Source organism: Hyperolius riggenbachi, chromosome 4, assembly GCF_040937935.1.
Source record: "Hyperolius riggenbachi isolate aHypRig1 chromosome 4, aHypRig1.pri, whole genome shotgun sequence".
Classification (NCBI taxonomy): domain Eukaryota; kingdom Metazoa; phylum Chordata; class Amphibia; order Anura; family Hyperoliidae; genus Hyperolius; species Hyperolius riggenbachi.
In genome coordinates, this window is record NC_090649.1 from 256,425,871 (window position 1) to 256,445,494 (window position 19,624).

At 43.3% G+C, this 19,624-nt stretch overlaps 1 long non-coding RNA gene across 3 annotated transcripts in view; it reads left to right on the forward strand.

The window, feature by feature from the left end:
- The window catches only part of LOC137570695 (uncharacterized), an 81,862-nt gene that overhangs the window by 36,966 nt on the left and 25,272 nt on the right, over positions 1 to 19,624 (forward strand). For 2 of the 3 annotated variants that reach the window (XR_011031141.1, XR_011031139.1), the window contains exon 3: positions 10,710 to 10,813. This is a non-coding gene — a long non-coding RNA (uncharacterized lncRNA). Of the gene's footprint in view, positions 1 to 10,709; positions 10,814 to 19,624 lie in introns of those variants that run through there. The other variant, XR_011031140.1, reaches the window with a different exon arrangement.

Genomic DNA, 19,624 nt, shown 5'->3' on the forward strand with positions numbered 1-19,624 from the left:
GATGAAACCTCTCTTCCGAGTCCCAGGCAGCCTCCGCAGCTCCTCTTGAATGTCCCGCGCCGTCTCCTGCTGCGTCATCAGTGCAGGGCTACGGGAAGATGGCCGCCGAAGCCCACACTGGAGACAAAAATAGACGGCAAGATGGCGTCGGCGGCCATCTTGCCGTCTATTTTTGTCTCCAGTGCGGGCTTCGGCGGCCATCTTCCCGTAGCCCTGCTCGGGTAAACTGAGGGCGGCTATCAGCCGCCCTGTCAGTGCCCATTGCCGGCGCCCGTGGAGGGGAAGCGCCGAAGGAGGGGACCCAGGTGAGGGAGATGTGGGGGGGTATTTCCCCCCTCCCCGCCGACGCTGCCACCCCTCCTTCAGCGCTGCTTCCCCTCCTGTGTCATCAAGGCTTCTGGGGAGGCCTTGATGACACCCCCCCTGGAGCTGACACCCGGAGCGGAGCGCTCCTGGCCGCCCCATGGTAGGGACGCCACTGAGTCCATCTATTCATAGGGGATTCTCAGAAAGGCTTTTATTCTTTACAAAGATATTCCCTAAAAAGGATTTAAACAATGATGCTGGCCAGCTTCCCTGCTCACTACACAGTTTTCTGGCAGTTGGACAGAGCAACTGCCATTCACTAAGTGCTTCTGAAAATAAATAAATTCCTGAGAATCCCCTGTGGAGAGATGGACTAGTCCAAAACCTGTCGCTTCTACTACCTACTATAAGTGACAGCAACATAGGAGAAAAGTAATTTATGGCTCATTTTACTGTGGAAAAAATGTACTTCTTATTTGGATATGTTTGCACATATTTTCAATTTTACAATTTTTCGCCATAGTGCCCCTTTAAATATTTCTGCACAATATTATTTCATCAGCTAAATTTAAGTAATAAATGACTACTTCATCACTACTTCATACAAGACAAGACACATAACATTTTTTCTCCTGGCGGACTCCAAGCACCAGAGCTGCAGCCACTAGGATGCGCTCTATAGGCAGTAGCAGTGTTAGGGAGACTTGCCTAAGGTCTCCTACTGAATAGGTGCTGGCTTACTGAATGGCAGAGCCGAGATTCGAACCCTGGTCGCCTGTGTCAGAGGCAGAGCCCTTAACCATTACACCATCCAGCCACTGCTGGATACAATGGGTAGTAATAATAATAATACTAAGAATAATAATAATATTAATACTAATACATTACTTAAAAAAACAAAAACTAAAGGGACACTTTGAATATGCTTCATATTTCAAAGGTAAAAAATATGCGTGATATCTATACTGATATGGACTTGGCATTAGGAATGAAAGGATGTGACATAATTTAATGGAAATATAAATGATCAATCTACAGAGGGCTGAATTCAAAGACACCCCAAAAATCAAAGTGAAAAAAATTATGTGGTAGGCTAGTTCATTTTACAAAAATGTAATTGCATCAAATCAAAGTGAAAAAGTGAATGGACAGATGGTGTTATAATCTTCTCCCAGATCTGGAAAATGGCATAACTAATCTCCTTTAAAAATGAACTCCAGTGAAAATAATGTAATATAAAAGTGCTTCATTTTTACAATAATTATGTATACATGATTTAGTCAGTGTTTGCCCATTGTTAATTATTTCCTCTCCCTGATTTACATCCTGGCATTTATCACATGGTGACATTTTTACTGCTGGCAGATGATGTCAGTGGAAGTAGACTGCTTGCTTTTTTGGCAGTTGGAAACATCTGTAAACAGCTGTTATTTCCCACAATGCAACAAGACTCCCACAGTGTGATGTCAGAACCATGGTCCTGACATAACACTGTGGGAGGGGTTTCACCACAATATCAGGCATACAGAGCCCCCTGATGATCTGTTTGAGAAATGGAAAAGATTTCTCATGGGAAAAGGGTTATCAGCTACTGATTGGGATGAAGTTCAATTCTTGGTTACAGTTTTTCTTTAAAGTCTGAGGTGATATTTGGTCACATTGGATAATGCCCTATATGTGTTCTATTGAATTTAAGTGGTCATGCAAATATGGGGGGCTAGTCAGTGGTATTAATTCCTTTATACCCCAGGATCTGAATGCATACTTTTTCCACAACAGGCTGGGCATTGTCATGAACTAGGAGGAACACAGGACCCACTGCACCAGTGTATGTCTGTGAATGTGTTCCAGGATCTCTTCTCAATACCTAATGGCAATAAATGTGGCATTTTCTAGTCTACAGAGGTCTGTGCATAACTCCCCACTCCCTCAGGGATGTAGCAGTTTTACATCTTTAATTTATTGGCTTATCTTAACTACCACATAAACCAAAACAACAGAAACAAAAAAATGCTTATCTTGTAGGAAATATCTTATTTATGTATCACTTACGAATAATAGAACCTTAATCTAAAAAAGAGAAAACTAGAAACCTACTATAGAATAGAGCAGAATAACAAAGCAACACATAACACTGAGTATTCACATCAACAAACTCAAAATACCCAGTGTGTGTTTAAGCAATGTGTGTGTTTCTAACAGAAATCACCCTTAGTAATTTGATTCTGTAACAGTATGTATAGCATTGAAGGACTGCCAAAGTTGTAATCTGAAGGATTTGCACCTTTATAATACTGTCGTTACAACTAAAAAAAAGCACCCTATCTGCACAGCGGTACACATTTTTTTGCATTTAATTTAGGCCATTTAGGCCACAACAAACTCAAACTTTATCCAAATAATGTTAGTGGTATTTTGATTTAGAACATTTTTCACTTGTTTAGCCAAATGTCCTCAAGCTAATCAGAGGCATATTTCAGCAGCACTACTTAACAGTTTTTAGCTCATGTCCCAATAAGAGATGGTCAATGAGCTGCAAATAATTCCGACTTGATACAAGATTTGCAAATTCTGTATGCAAATATATGTGGCTTGAAAATGGTCCAATCAATTTATATCTTGGGACTTTTGATTGGTCCTTTTTAAAGCTGCTTACTTTTGCATATAAAATGTACATAATTCTTCATCAACTTGGAATTATTTGCATCTCATTGATCATCCCTAGTCGCAATGGCATGATATTGACACAACCTCTTGCATTCCCTTTTGGGGGAAGATGTGGTCCTTCTCACATTCTTGCAATTGGAGGGAGGCATCACTAAATACACCCTCTATTCTGGTCAATGTTGCATGCCTACAACACAAGATGGCCATCAATATGGAATGAAGCTTGAGGTTTCTGGAATGCAGTACTAATGAGGGAATGTAGGAGAAGTATTAATGTTCCCGTATACTAATTCTTCATAGGAGAAGGTGGATATCTGTGATACTCTTTATTAAAAAAAGGCTGGGCACTGGGCACTGCAGGTAGAGATGGCCCGAATGGTTTGCAGGCGAATGGTTTCCGGCAAACTTCCGGGGTTCGTGATTGCAGAGACCCGTAAACTTTTCCGGAAGTTCGGTTTGCCCTCATAGTGCATCAGGAGGGTCAACTTTGACCCTCTACATCACAGTCAGCAGGCACATTGTAGCCAATTAGGCTACACTCCCTCCTGGAGCTCCACCCCCCCTTATAAAAGGCAGGCAACGTCAGGCTTTTCACTCACTGCCAGCAGTAATTAGTGAAGGGACAGCTGCTCTGCTGCAGACTCTCATAGGGAAAGCTTAGTTAGGCTCTTTTAGGCTTCTTAGCTTGCTCCTTGCTGATTCTTATTGCAAAAAAAGCACCCCATAACAGCTCTTTTGAGAGCTAATCTTGTTCTTGTGATCTAATTTTTTTTTCTGTGTGTCCCACTGACACTTGTGTTGCATAGACAGCCTTGCTAATTCCTACTGTGTGTACCACTGCCAGGCCCAGCACATTTAGTGACTACTATCTGTGTGTGTGACAGGTGCACATTGTAATACCCACTGCATATACCTACCTGCTGTTCACTGTGCACCCACCCACCTACGTGAGCGCACGCAGTGTCACTGTGCCTGTCTGGTACCTGTCTGTGTGTGACAGGTGCACATTGTAATACCCATCACTGCATATACCTACCTGACAGTCACTGTTGTTCTATCATTGAGCTACCACAGCCCGGCGACCATATGGGTTTGAAAACCGCCATGGCCTGCACTCTGGCCATGATGCGCACCAGTCCAGCATGGCCGTCACTACACAAACAGCTGTTTGCGGTGCATTACACAGTGAGTTTGGTGTGTCAGTGTGAAGCAGTACTCTAATTACACTCCCTGATTGATGTATACACATGCAAAATGTTTTAAAGCACTTTAGGCCTGCAATTTAGCATTCAATGTGATTTCTGCCCTTAAAATGCTGCTTTGCTTCAAATCCATATTTTTCCCTGGGACTTTTGGCATCTATCCCACTCCGCCATGCCCCCCTCCAGGTGTTAGACCCCCTTGAAACATCTTTTCCATCACTTTTCTGGCCAGCATAAGTGTTTCTAGTTTTCAAAGTTCGCTTCCCCATTGAAGTCTATTGTGGTTCGCAAAACTTCGTGCGAACCGAAAATCTGAGGTTCGGGCCATCTCTAGTAGCAATAAACAGGTCAGTTTGCCTCAGTCAGAACTTGACCTACCTAGTTCTGAATCATGGTGAGTAAATACTCACTGTGGTTCAATGATGTGTTAAAATAATAGTGGTAAAGGATTCCTTTATTAGTTAATTTAAAGATATATACAGCATACCCATATAGCTCATGGTGACCCAGAACCACTAGGAGAGTATAGGAAATGAAGAGGTTGCAACCACACTGGTGCCCATGGACCAGTGACGTCCACCAGGGGGCACTGCACCAACAACTATATTAGCTCTTAATTGAATATGTAGTGGGAATCTGCTTTGAGTAGTGATAATCATTAACAAATTGTTCCCCTCCCTGCTTAACCTCTTGCCAACCGCTCCACGCAAACTGGTGTGAACGCGGCGGCAGCCCCAGGACCACTCCACGCCGATTGGCTTGAATGGCTTCCTATGGGGCTTGCAGGAGAGCGCGTGCACTGATGTGACATGGCTGTCCCCCTGGGCGACACAGGAGCAATCCGCTGTGATAGGCTGAAGCCTGTCACAGCCAAACGTTGTGATAGGCTGACTGGGGGAAGGAGGGAGGTAAAAAAAAAAAGTAAATTTATTAAAAAAAGAATAAAAATATAAAAAAAAACTCTGGGGGAGCGATCAGACCCTACCAACAGAAAGCTCTGTTGGTGGGGAGAAAAGGGGGGGAATCACTTGTATGCTGATATGTGTGGCCCTGCAGTGAGGCCTTAAAGCTGCAGTGTTCTATTCAGTAAAAAATGGCTTGGTCACTAGGGGGCTTTAACATCGCGGTCCTTAAGTGGTTAAACCACTTGACCACTGAGGGTTTTTTCCCCTTTAGGACCAGAGCAATTTTCACCTTTCAGCACTCCTTCCTTTCTTTTGAAAATAACTTAATCACAACTAATCACAATTACAAGATCTATATCTTCAAAAGTAGTACAGAGGCGCCAACAGGGTAAAAACAATATTTCTTTAAAATGGATAAAATGAAGTAGGTAGCGGTGGACTTACCCCTCCAAAACAGACACAAAAATTGCTGTTTTGAGCAAAAATCTGTTTATTTACATACTCCAAAAAAGGTGCAACGCGTTTCGCGGGTATATCCCACTTCCTCAGGCAATAAATAGGAGCATATCACCAATGCGGTCCGGTACATAGCCTGGCGCCTCTGTCAACAAGCCCAGTAGTTGCTAATCAGTTACTGTGCAGATGGTGGTGAGCAACCCACCAGTCACTGGTTCTGATTCCGAATGATCATTTTCTTTAACTCTCTCTTTAAATTACATTGGTTGTTAAAACCATTTAAAATGTACATCATGTTCTTAAAGCACTTTCCTTAAGTTACAACTTTAATGAAATTCTTGAAGCTTTTTTTTTTTATTGTCTTTGAAGTCATATTGCTGAACATGCCAAGGACAAAAGTTAGAGTTATGCAAAACTGTATATTGCACTTACCTTAAAAGGCTTATTAAATTCCTTTGATATATTCCGAGTAGCTGCATAGAAATCCCTGATAGGAGATGTGTAGATAGCACTAATTGGTGTAAAAATTGTGATACAAACATTCAAATTAAAAAAGGTCGTGAAGAGTTTATCGGCATTTGAAAGCTATTATTCACATATATTAAAGTAGCGCTATTTTCACTTACCCACTGCTCCTTATTGTACTTGAAAAAAATGAGAACCTCAAAGATTGAGGCACTTGTTAGGGAATGAAAGATTTTGTAGCATAATGACCCAATTTATTAGCTAAATAGAAGAAAATAAATCCATTAGATGGAAACAGAAAAGTTATTCATGGTGAAAACTTCACATTGGCCTTTGTTTTGCCTTCTCTAGTTATTATGCAATTGGGGGCAAACAAAGAACTAGCTGATGTGTTTGTATTATACCTTAAATTACATTGCTTGCAGAGACTGAGTGGATGGGAGGAAAGGAATAGAGATTTTTCATTATTCGGAGACAGAAGAACTGACAGGAAAACTGAGAGAAATGGAGGCTGTCAGTCCATCTGAAAGTCTGCCTGGGGCTTGGAAAAAAAGCTTACAAACAGTAAAAGCATTCAGCTAGGGGGACACAAAGGGCAACCTGAGCATTGTTTTCTTATTTTGTTCGAATAATATAAGTGGGAAGGTTCACAAAGGGCACTTTTCTCTCCTTACTCATAACTATTCTTTTTAGCTTCAGAGGTAACCTTCATGTTTTCCTGACATTGTGTACAGTATTTGTAATGATGACAGAGCTGCTGATGGGATAGCGTACTGTAATGATAAGAAGGCTCTTTATTAGCATTGATATCAGCCAGATGACATCTGATGTTAAATGACCTTGCCTTTTTTTGTGGAGATTTTCAAGTAAAAATAGAAATAACTTGACACACTTCACCAGGTAAAGGACTGGATAAAACCAGTAGGTCTGAGTGGTAATTAAACTGGAATAATTAGTCTTTTGCTTACATGTTTATACACACAGTTATGCAAACTGCTTGCTGAAATTGTGTGGTTGTTGTGAGTGACCGATTAAAATAAGCTTATAAAAGCAGACCAAACTAAGCTGCTCTAAGGGGATCTAGTCATATGAGGATAAGAGTGATTGCATGTGAAATTAATAAGCACAATGATTATTATTCAGTCTGAAAAAGAGGATTCTGTCTTCATTTAAATAAAAATCTTATGGCAATTTGTAATTTAATGCTAAAATGTTCTTCTCATTTTTTTTCTACCATGAAATCAGTGCATCCTTCCTAGCAACACATGAGCATCTCCCATATCTTTGCATCAGTAGTTAGCTGCACAAAGCAGGAGGCTTTGCAAATCACCAGCAAACTAGCCAACTCACAAACATTGTGCTCGTAGCAAGGTTTTGAATTGACATAACGGAAAAGGGGCATTAAAGAAAAGTACCACTGGGTGGCAGTGCTGAATATTAACTGAACAATATACATGCTGTAAAAAGACATAACAACAGTATGGCACTGAAATATATTGAATCTCATCTGAGGCAGAACAGTAAAGCTGCAATTTACCCAAGCAGCTGCAATTTACTCGAGCAGCCACAATTTACCCAAGCAGCTGTACCACTGTAAAGCTGTAATTTAACCAAGCACCCATATCACACAGTTAGCACCATTAGTAAGGAGATTTGTGTTACTACACATGGGTTGCCCAAATTAACAGGCCCTATTTTTTAATGTCTTGCAAATTTTTCTTCATCCAGAACATGATTGAGGCGTATAGTATGGAGAAGAATAAAAACCCCACCCTGGGTAGATGAACATCACAGCAGGCACGAGTATAAGAAAACACTATGCAGCAAATGTATCACATGATAGCCGCTCACTCCGCTCCTCCAATGAACTTCGCCTGACCGCCCCCCGCATCACCCAGTCCCATGCACGCCTCCAGGACTTCTCAAGAGCCGCTCCAACACTATGGAACTCCCTACCTCCACCCATTAGGGCAGCCCCTCCTTCAACACCTTCAAGAAGGCCCTCAAAACTCACCTTTTCACTCTGGCCTACCACCCCTTACAATTGCTCTAAACCCACAGCTGAACTCTGGTCCCCTACCTCTCGTGTCCCTACCTCTCCCTCTAGATTGTAAGCCTTTGGGCAGGGTCCTCCTCTTTTTGTGTCCTACCTGATCATGCACCTCCATTACTGTGCACCCATGCTATGCATTTGAGTGAACCTAACTTGCCAAATCTTCATGCTCTGCTCCAGTGATTGACTAAGCATTACCTTGTACTCATACTGTGCTGTGTGATCTGGTTTTCTTGTATTCCTGTATTGTCATATTGCTGTATGTCACCCCTAAATATTGTCTGTAAGCTAAAGTAATGTTCAGCGCTGCGTAATATGTTGGCGCTTTATAAATACAATAAATAATAATGATAGGAAGCATAAGCTCACTGAGCTTTCATCGGCACATCTTCTTTGTATTATTGAGCTGCAGGACAGTTAGATACATTTGCAGGAAGTTGCTCTTCCTCAGCTGTGCTGTCACAGTGCAGACACAACTGTGAATGTGTGCAAGTTTACTGAACATGTGCAAGTTAATGATCCAAGCATTCCCAGTAAAAGAAACGGTCAATGCATGAAGAAAAGAAGACATAATTGAAAGATCCTTTTTAATGGGCATGCGCGCTTCGTGAACTTGCGCATGCTTGGTAAGAATGTACTTATTCTGACATTATCTGGAAAGTTAAAGATTCCCATGTCACAGGTTATACCTGTCATGCTACTGACAATAACTCATTATTCAGAAATAACCATATTTTAGGGTCAAACAAGTGTGGTAAAGGACAAGACAGATTTTAGGGCACAAGGAAAGCCAGACTAATCTCAACTGTTTATAAAATAAAAGCCCTTCTCACCTTACTAAGCAGCGTGCTGGAATATCCACCTAACCTACTTTAATTACTTTAGTTAGGCAACCAAGGCAGAATACATGGACAATGGTGTGATTAATTGCTGTCAAAGAAAAATTGTGTTTCCCATGCATCGTAGTAGACATTTTTTAAGTAAGCCAATCCATTGTGCTTAATCACTTATGATAGCTCTAATGGAGATACTTGGAAATCTTTGAAGATGCCTTTCTAAATCAGGCCCGTTTATCAAGTGCAAGATGTCTACATCACAGCTCCATCTCCAGGTTAATCTTTTAGGTGTCCACTGTACTAGAATGCCAGAAGAAAAGAAGAAAGCCTCGTTTAGCTGAACTTGCTGGTCAAAGGTCTATCTGTGGGAAGTAGGTAAAAACCAGCAAACAATTTGTCATATCCCAGAATCATAGGGGGACATTTATCAAGAGTGTCTGAGACAAAATATTAGTAGGTTTTTAGAAATCCATGCAGAACTGACTCAGACATCCTAAGAAATCACTAGATAGTGCAGATTCCTTCTTAAACTGTTAGGAATATGGAAGGTCTCTCAGGGTCTCTCAGGTAGTGCTGTGTGTAAGGGGAATTGCTGTTGCTGAGGTAACCAATACATCTGCTGTCAGCAGGCGCTGAGTGAGGTGGGAGGAGCCCTTCACAAATCATATCTAGCCTTCACTGCTACACTATCTGTAGAACTGCTATGAAGCACTTCTTATTCTGCAGCAGTTTTGGATGGATTTGCACTTTTCTTAACTGTAGTGCAGTTCTAGAAATCCACGCTAAACTGCCGCTATTATGTAGGATTTGAGAAGTTTCTTATTCTCATTCAGTTCCTCTGCTGGTTAGAACAGTTTTAGAAGAAAAAAGTGCCGGTAATGCTTTGATAAATCTCCCCCAGTGTGTCAGCCTGAATCCCTGTATGCTCGTTGAGGACACTTTGCAAATGTCAAAGTACATCATAGATGTATCATTATCCAAGTATTACACAAGGCTAAGATTTTAGATATTATTATTATTTTTATAAATCGGGGCACAAACTAAGCTTTGTTTGCATAAAACATACAATGATAAGATTTTTTTTTTATTTAAAGTAAATACATGTATTGCTCTTCCCTCCATCTTTAGAAAATAAGCCTTGGGTAGCATGAAACAGATTCATGACTTGATGCATCTGTGATGATGGGTGGGATAGCAAAAAAGGGGAAGAAAAGTCTGTCAGCATAGAAAACTGGAGAAGGGAATAAAAATGAGAAGCAATCTTAAATCCCCAGGCATGCAAGATTTAACGCATATTTAAAATGTGACTTGAATCACAACAGATTACATTTGAATTTTAGGTGTTTTATTCTGGGCTTACCTTCTGTAATTTGCCAGTCTTCCTAGTGCCAGTAGATGTTGCAAATTAGCTGCTGCATTGGTAGCATCTGTTACCAGGTTTTATATCACAGTGGGCTGAGATATAAGCATGATCTACTCTAACACGTTCCCAAACAATTTACAGAAGAAAGTAGGAGGTGAGCTCACCAAGGTGCTATACTATTCATTCTCTTATTAAATTCAGATCGATTTTGCCTTAATAACATAAGACTTGACATTTATGATGACTTAAATTCTTTTTTTATCCAGTCCTTCATTAAACCACAAGCTATCTCAACACACTAGTCATAAAGCAGCTTTATGTACCAAATGGCTCTTTGCTTGACACTTCTGCATATTAATCTGCTATAAAATAGGAAGTACTGAGAGGAAGAAAGATACAAATCTAACGGTTTCTTTTTTTGTTTTTATTTATTTGACCTCTCCTGATAAATTCAAGAAACAGTGATCTTCAAGCACTTTACTCACAGAAAATACTACAGGTAATTGGCTTTTATACAAGCATTTTATTATCACTGCAATGTTTTTCCAACTTAAGAAATTTACTAGACTCTTTCCTCGGAGGATTAATGAAATTTTACATTTACATGGCTGATTCTGTGCCGAGAGAAGCGATGAATTTCCCTGAAAACTGCAGCCTGACATATCGGCGTGTGAGTTACTTGAGGTGTAATATGGCAAAGGACAGAAATATAGGTATGTGACTTACAGTTCATTGGTGTGCACACAAGGACAATAAATCTTTGGAGCCTCTGGAAATGGATTATAGCCTTGGCATTGATGGCATTTAGCATATTAAATCTTCAATATTTAAAGGAAGGCTGTCTTCAAAATAAATCTTGCATGCTAAAGAGCGTTAACCTTTGCTTTACTGCAATAAATATCACAAACTGGATATTTTTTAGGTTTTGTTTAATGTAGTTCTTCAACTGCAATCCCAGGTAATAAGAAAAACTACTTAAGAAGCTGCTAATGCAGTTCATGAAGTTTTGCAACTGAGATAAAAGTAGAAAATCTAATTTTGCCTGATACTTCTTTAGAGTAAATACAGACTGCAGCTACTATAACTTTTTAGGAAACTTGCTGGAAGCCATAGCAACAAACCCCAGCGTAAGTAAATGTAATGCATTTTGTTAAGTTACTTCAATTCTGTACAGGTGATTTGGCAAGAAGCCCCGGGTAAGTAAAATTAACCCGTCTCCCCCAGTTTAGGTGTGCTTTAAGCTATTGTGACAAAGTCGATACCCAGGAGGTAATCGATTTGTCCCAGGTTGTGTTGGATGGGAGGTACATTCCACCTGGGATCAGACGCTACATCCAGTAGCAGCTCCGGAATAAAAAGGTTTTGGCTGTCTGTCACATGGACAGAGGTTAAAAACCTTACTTGGGTCCGGAGCTGACCAGATGCAGAGTGGGCGGGTGCATCTGGTCGCCAGATCCTGGGTGGATCGTTTGCTCTGTGTATGTGGGCTTCTGCTGGAGTCAGGTCACACAGGGTTAACAGAGCAGCTTTAAAAGGCTGGAGTAGGAGGAGAGAGAGAGGGTGTGACCAGCAAGGTCTGACAGTCTGCTGAGAAAGACTTCACGTTTGATTCCAGGAAGCTGGTTTTGCTCTGGAGAGAAAGGGCAGGCTGCACATGGAGTTTGGTGTGTTCCTGATATGGAAAGCTGAATGTAAGCTGCTGGCCTGGACTGGCATTTTGTTTTCATTTGAACTGTACTTTACAAACTGCCAAAAGACTGCTGTCTAAGAAGCCTGCTGTCCAATAAACTATTGTTTGTTTTGGAAAATACACCTGTCTGTGCTGCTATCTCCCGCTGAGTACTCACCATTTGCAGCTGATCCCTCACAATTGGTGCTCGGATGCGGGCAACTTAGCATGCCTACAGCGACAGTGTGTTTGGCGCAAGATTTAAAATTTTGAACAGCAGCATGGATGAAATGGTGAAGCAGCTGGTGTTGGCGAATGCGGCCTTGCAACACGCTAATGCTGAGCAGCGGAAAACGAACACAGCCCTACAACAACATACAGAGGCAGTACAGCAGCAAGCGGTTGCCCTGTGTGAGAGTCTGGCTGCAGCTGCGGAGGCCGATCGTCAGACTGCTGAGGCTGACAGGAAAGCAGTGAGTGAGTTGGTGCAACAACTTGTGGCTCAGAACCAAGAGGGACAGCTGCTGGTACCTGGCAGTGGAGGCACCATCCGCGCAAGCCACTTCTTGCAGAAGCTGACTCCTCATGATGACGTTGAAGCGTTCCTCCATACCTTTGAGAGGACAGCGGAGAGGGAAGCCTGGCCTAAAACGCAATGGGCAGGATTGGTAGCGCCATTCCTGACTGGGGATGCTCAAAAGGCCTACTTCGACCTTGCCCTAGAGGATGCTAAAGACTACGACAAGCTAAAGGAGGAGATCCTGCATAGACTTGGTGTCACCCCGGCTGTGCGAGCCCAGCGAGTTCACCAGTGGTCCTATTCAGCCGGATGCTCTCCAAGGTCCCAGATGCACGATCTAATCCACTTGGTAAAGAAGTGGTTGGAACCTGAGAAGTTAACAGCTCCGGAGGTCGTCGAAAGAGTTACCATTGACCGTTTCTTGCGCTCCCTACCGCCGGCTTTGCGAAGGTGGGTGAGTCATGCAGATCCACAGTCAGCTGATGAACTCATTGCGCTGCTGGAACGTTATCTGGCTGCAGAGGACTCTTTGGCTTGGGCCACAGGACAGCGCTCAGCTACCCGGAGACTGGCAGCACCCCAGGGAACTGGTAAGACAAAAGCTGACTTTGTGGGGGGTGTGGTCAGTGAGCCAAGCTCTGCAGGCCGAGGTCGACCAGGCACAATAGTAAGAAGTCGATCCCCGGTACAATGTTGGCAATGTAAAGAGTGGGGACATATTGCTGCTAACTGTCCTCAGGCAGTTGAACCCATGGAGTGCGATTACACTCGTCGCAGGTCCTTGTTTGCACGACCTGTGTATATCGCAAGCTGTGACTCTCATTTGGCGGTGGTAAAAATTGCTGGAAAAACTGTCCAGGCTCTCTTAGACTCTGGTAGCTTGGTGACCCTGGTGCATTCCAGTTTAGTGGACCCGGCCTGGCTGGGGAATCGTCGGGTCACAGTACAATGTGTTCATGGGGACTCTAAACAATACCCCACCGCCCTTCTCACCATTGAAACAAACTGTGGACCTGCCACTCAGGAAATAGTGGTGAGCCCGAACTTGGCACATAGTGTCATTCTGGGGAGGGACTTTCCACTGTTCTGGAACTTGTGGTAAGGGGATAACTGTGGAGGCTCAAGAGAGCTGAAATCTAAAAATAATACAGACATTGATGGTAATGAAATGTTTTCTCCCTTGGAGGTGTTTGCTGGGGACTCTGAGTTATCCCCGGAGACCTCTGAGGGCTCGGTCCTACCAGAGCTGGAGGTTTCTCGGGATAACTTTGGAACGGCCCAGCTAAGGGATCCTACGCTGGCAAAAGCGTGGGAAAATGTCAAGGTGTTGAACGGTGAACCCCAAGTGGTCGGGGCTGAAAAAGCATTTCCTCATTTGGCGGTACAATCAGACTTGCTGTACCAGGTTTGTAAAATTCAGGGTGAGGTTGTGGAACAACTCGTAGTGCCTAAGTCGTATCGCACAATGGTCCTAGACCTAGCGCACAAACATGCCCTGGGGGGACATTTGGGTACCGAAAAAACTAGGGACCGAGTCCTACAGCGATTCTTTTGGCCTGGGGTACATGGAGATGTAAAAGCTTGTTGTGAATCCTGTCCCGAATGCCAAAGATGTGCTCCGGCTCCCCATTTTCGAAGTCCGCTCGTCCCCTTGCCCATTATCGAAGTGCCCTTCGAAAGGATAGCCATGGACCTAGTGGGGCCATTGGTTCGATCAGCCCGCGGTCACCAATACATTCTGGTGGTAGTGGACTATGCCACTCGCTACCCAGAAGCGGTTCCCCTGAGAAATACGTCGTCTAAAGTGATTGCACGTGAGTTGTTCCACATGTTCACCAGAGTAGGTTTGCCAAAGGAAATTTTGACAGACCAGGGTACCCCATTTATGTCTAAATTGATGAAAGAAGTGTGTAAACTGATGAAGATCGATCAGATTCGTACTTCAGTGTACCACCCTCAAACGGACGGGCTTGTGGAAAGATTCAACAAAACCTTAAAAAATATGTTAAAGAAAGTAGTGGACAAGGACGGCAAAGATTGGGATTGCCTTTTGCCCTACTTAATGTTTGCAATTCGGGAGGTCCCTCAGTCTTCCACAGGTTTTTCGCCGTTTGAGTTGTTGTATGGGCGATGCCCAGGGGGAATCCTGGATATAGCCAAAGAAACCTGGGAGCAAGAGGCCACCCCTACAGAAGTATTGTTGAACATGTGTCTGGTATGCAAGATAGGATTGCAGCAGTGATGCCTTTAGTCAGAGAGCATTTGCAACATGCCCAGGAGGCGCAGTCTCGTGTTTATAATAAGTCAGCAAAGGTGCAAGCTTTCAGTCCTGGGGACCGGGTCCTGGTGTTGGTTCCCACGGTTGAAAGCAAGTTTTTGGCTAGGTGGCAAGGACCATATGAGATTATTGAAAAGGTCGGGGAGGTGAATTACCGGGTTTACCAGCCTGGCCGGAGGAAGCCAGAACAGATATACCATGTGAATTTACTGAAACCCTGGAAAGAGAGGGTGGCCCTTGCAGCTTCCCAGGTTACTCAAGAATCCACCAAGGGTGGAATAGAGCTGGTACAGGTGTCTGAGACGCTGTCTGTTTCACAGAAACGGGAGGTCCGAGAGTTCCTCTTACGGAATCGAGAGGTGTTCTCGGAACTTCCAGGTTGTACCCAAGTCATCAGGCATGATGTTGTGACTGAGCCCCATGTACAGGTCCGCCTTAAACCTTATAGAATACCTGAAGCTCGCAGACAGGCCATAGCAGGGGAAGTAGAAAGAATGCTGGAACTGGGGGTTATTGAGGAGTCCAACAGCGAATGGAATAGCTCCATAGTGCTAGTTCCGAAGCCTGATGGATCCATTCGTTTCTGTAATGACTTCAGAAAATTGAATGAGGTGTCAAAATTTGATGCCTACCCTATGCCAAGGGTAGATGAGTTAGTCGAAAGGCTGGGCCCCGCAAGATATGTCACCACCTTAGATCTGACCCGGGGATATTGGCAGGTGCCCTTAACTGAATCAGCCAAGGAGAAGACAGACTTCTCGACTCCCCAAGGGCTGTTTCAGTATGTCAGGATGCCGTTTGGGTTGCAAGGGGCCCCAGCCACCTTTCAAAGGATGATGGACAAGATCCTCAGGCCGTATCAGCGGTATGCTGCGGCTTATTTGGACGACGTGGTCGTCTTCAGTACAGATTGGGAAAGCCACCTTCCGAAAGTCCAGGCGGTCCTGGATGCCATTAGAAAGGCGGGGCTGACAGCGAACCCCAAGAAGTGTGCAGTAGGGTTGGAGGAGGCTCGTTACCTGGGGTACACAATTGGGAGAGGTCTGATTAAGCCCCAAGTGCAGAAAGTGGAGGCCATAAGGGGCTGGCCTAGGCCTACCACGAAAAAGCAGGTCAGGACCTTCTTAGGTTTGGTGGGCTATTATAGGAGGTTCATTCCAAATTTTGCCACTTTGGCCACTCCCATTACAAACCTCACAAAAGGGAAAAGTTCCTCCATGGGTCCATGGGGACAGGAGGCTGAAGAAGCCTTTCAAGGTCTTAAGGAGGCATTGTGCAGGGGTCCAGTCTTGGTCACGCCTGATTTTAAAAAAGAGTTTCTGGTACAGACAGATGCTTCAGCTGTGGGGTTAGGAGCAGTCCTATCCCAAATCGTCAATGGAGAGGAGCACCCAGTTGTGTATCTGAGTCGAAGGCTGACCGCAGCCGAAGAAAGATATAGTATCGTGGAGCGGGAGTGTCTGGCCATCAAGTGGGCACTCGAGGCTCTACGGTACTATCTCTTGGGCCGTCGCTTTCGCCTCATTACCGACCATGCTCCTCTCACATGGATGCCTCAAAACAAAGAGAAAAATGCAAGGGTAACGCGCTGGTTTCTGGCATTACAGCCCTTTAATTTTTCTGTGGAGCACAGAGCTGGAAGACTGCATGGCAATGCAGATGCTCTATCAAGGGCATTCTGTCTTGCCGCAGACTGTGTCCGAGCCCACGGGATCGAACAGAGGGGGGGAGTATGTGACAAAGTCGATACCCAGGAGGTAATCGATTTGTCCCAGGTTGTGTTGGATGGGAGGTACATTCCACCTGGGATCAGACGCTACATCCAGTAGCAGCTCCGGAATAAAAAGGTTTTGGCTGTCTGTCACATGGACAGAGGTTAAAAACCTTACTTGGGTCCGGAGCTGACCAGATGCAGAGTGGGCGGGCGCATCTGGTCGCCAGATCCTGGGTGGATCGTTTGCTCTGTGTATGTGGGCTTCTGCTGGAGTCAGGTCACACAGGGTTAACAGAGCAGCTTTAAAAGGCTGGAGTAGGAGGAGAGAGAGAGGGTGTGACCAGCAAGGTCTGACAGCCTGCTGAGAAAGACTTCACGTTTGATTCCAGGAAGCTGGTTTTGCTCTGGAGAGAAAGGGCAGGCTGCACATGGAGTTTGGTGTGTTCCTGATATGGAAAGCTAAATGTAAGCTGCTGGCCTGGACTGGCATTTTGTTTTCATTTGAACTGTACTTTACAAACTGCCAAAAGACTGCTGTCTAAGAAGCCTGCTGTCCAATAAACTATTGTTTGTTTTGGAAAATACACCTGTCTGTGCTACTATCTCCCGCTGAGTACTCACCATTTGCAGCTGATCCCTCACACTATGTATACACTTTAGATTATAGTTTGATAGTTGCTTGATCTTGTCATTTGAAGTGAGATTTGGCAATATTTCCATGTACGTGTATCTTATCCCTGTCCTCTTGGAATGAGCCCATTTGGTGTGACTTCTTTTAACTGTCATATTCCCCATAGCAGATTCTTTCTCTCTAAACACACATATCTTTATCAGCCAACCTGGTTGGTCATATTTTGGTCACCAACTTAAAGAGCAACTTTGGCAAAAAGGGATAGAAAATAAACATTACAAAGTGAGAAGTTAAAAAATTCAAGAGAGATCAAGAAATGGTTGATATTCGCTATGTAATTTGTTCATGTTGTTTGATCCGCAATGAGCTTGCACATAATCATCTTTACTACTGGCAGTCAATAAAAAGTAGACAGAACCAACTGCCATTATTTATAACCACATCCACTAACAATGCAATAGGCCAAAAGGTTGTTGTATTTTTAATAGATATACATATGCACAGAGGGTTGCTTGGCAGTTGGAAAGCTGTTATTTTCCACAAGGCAACAAGGTTCACAGGCAGGAAACTGTCAGGACCATGGTCATGACATCACACTGTGGGAAGAATGTCATCACAATATCAGCCATACAGACCCCCCGATGATATATTTAAGAAAAGTAAAGATTTTTAATGGGAAAGGGGGCAACAGCTACTGATTGGGATGAAGTTCAATCCTTGGTTACAGTTCCTCTTTAAGTCTAAGCTTAGGCTATAGTTTTATATAATTTCTAATGACACATAATTGCAGATAGATCAAGTGGACATTTCACAATATCCCTTAGCTATATGAGAGTCACTTGGCAATCATTTCCAGCCTCACATAAGACAGTGCTGCACCTGTTGACACTGTTCAAAAATGTTCAGCAAACTGCATCAGTGGTGCAATAATGTTGTGGAAAGTAAATAAGAAGTAGGTAATATTACAGAGGAGTTTAAGTTCAGGTGTTGACAGGAAGAAATTCATTATTAGCTGCATGTAACTAAATGTTGGAGAAAAAAGTGCCCCACCGAAAGTACTCCAGGTGGATATGTTGCCATTACTTTAAAGTGGTCTGAAACTCAGCATGTATTCTTTGCTTTAAAAGATTCTTTACAGCTTTAAAGCTACCATCACAAAAACGCATTTTAGCAAAACAGTATTCAAACAGCTAAACACAGCACTTTGTCCTGCCATGGAAAGCCCCTTCAGTGTAGGATCCGATCAGAAGAGGAGATAACAGTATCTTTTGTTTACATTCCTCAGTTGTGACATTGTGTGTGACAACGGAAAATGAGCTCTCTGTGAAGCTCTCTCTGCTTCAAGCATGCGCACAGTTCAGAACAGCTCAGCTCACTAGAAAATTGTAATATATAATAAAAAGCAGCTTGCAAAAAATGCAATGGCAGCTTTGAGAGCAGATAAACTGTACTTTGAGAAGTTGTAATTTGTGACCAGACAATATTACTTGTGCACAAAAGCAAATATGGTAACTGTATGGGTAATAAAGAGTAGGAAAACACATTTTTATTGAATGTTATGTCAGAGTTTCAGTTCAATTTAAAGACTTAAAGAGAACCCGTACTGAGTAAAATTATTTAAAATAAACACATGAGGTAACTTCAAATGAACATTACATAGTTACCTTGCCATCAGTTCCTCTCAGAAGCGCACCATTTTCTTCTTACAGTGATCCCTTCCAGTTCTGACAACATTTTGTCAGAACTGAAATATATCAGTTGCTGTCAGTTATGTATCAGTTGCTGTCAGTTACAGCTGAGAGGAGAACTGATGTGTGCATGTTTCCCTATGGCTCAAGTGGGCGATGTTACAGTTTAACAGTGTGCTGACCAGGAAGCTGTTATAGGGTTATAGCCATTTTTAAAATGGAGGACGGAGAATTCCCATGATCACAGTGGACAAACAGGAGGCAGGAGAGGAAAAATAGATTGAGTAGTAGACTACACAGGAGGTAAGTATGACTTGTGTATGTTTATTTTGACTTTTATTTTCAGTTCAGGTTTTCTTTAAGGTGGCCATACATCAGATGACTTGGCGGCCGATCGACACATTTTTCATAAGGGAACAGCGTAGAGGCGTCGGATGCTGCGCACAAGGCCGATTCTGGATCAATTTCAGGATCTGTCAGGGCAGCTGACAGATCTCTCTCTAATCAGATGCGATTAGAAAGAGATTTGTCTCTTGGTTGAATCTGCCCATACATTGCTAGATGTACGACTACCTTTACTCCTCCATTATGAAAAATGACTCTATTTCATTTGCAAGCTAAAGTCAGGGGCGTAGCAATAGGGGTTGCAGAGGTAGCGACCGCATCGGGGCCCTTGAGCCAGAGGGGCCCCGAAGGTCTTTCCCTCAACCACAGTATTAGCTTTCTATTGGTCCTGTGCTCATAATAATCACTTCTATAGATACTTTGAACAGTGGTAATCATTAACAAACTGTTCCCCATCCCCTTCTTGCACCTCTGACACTGTAGTTGCCATTGGTAGGTTTTGGTGTGCCGTATCAATTGTTATGTA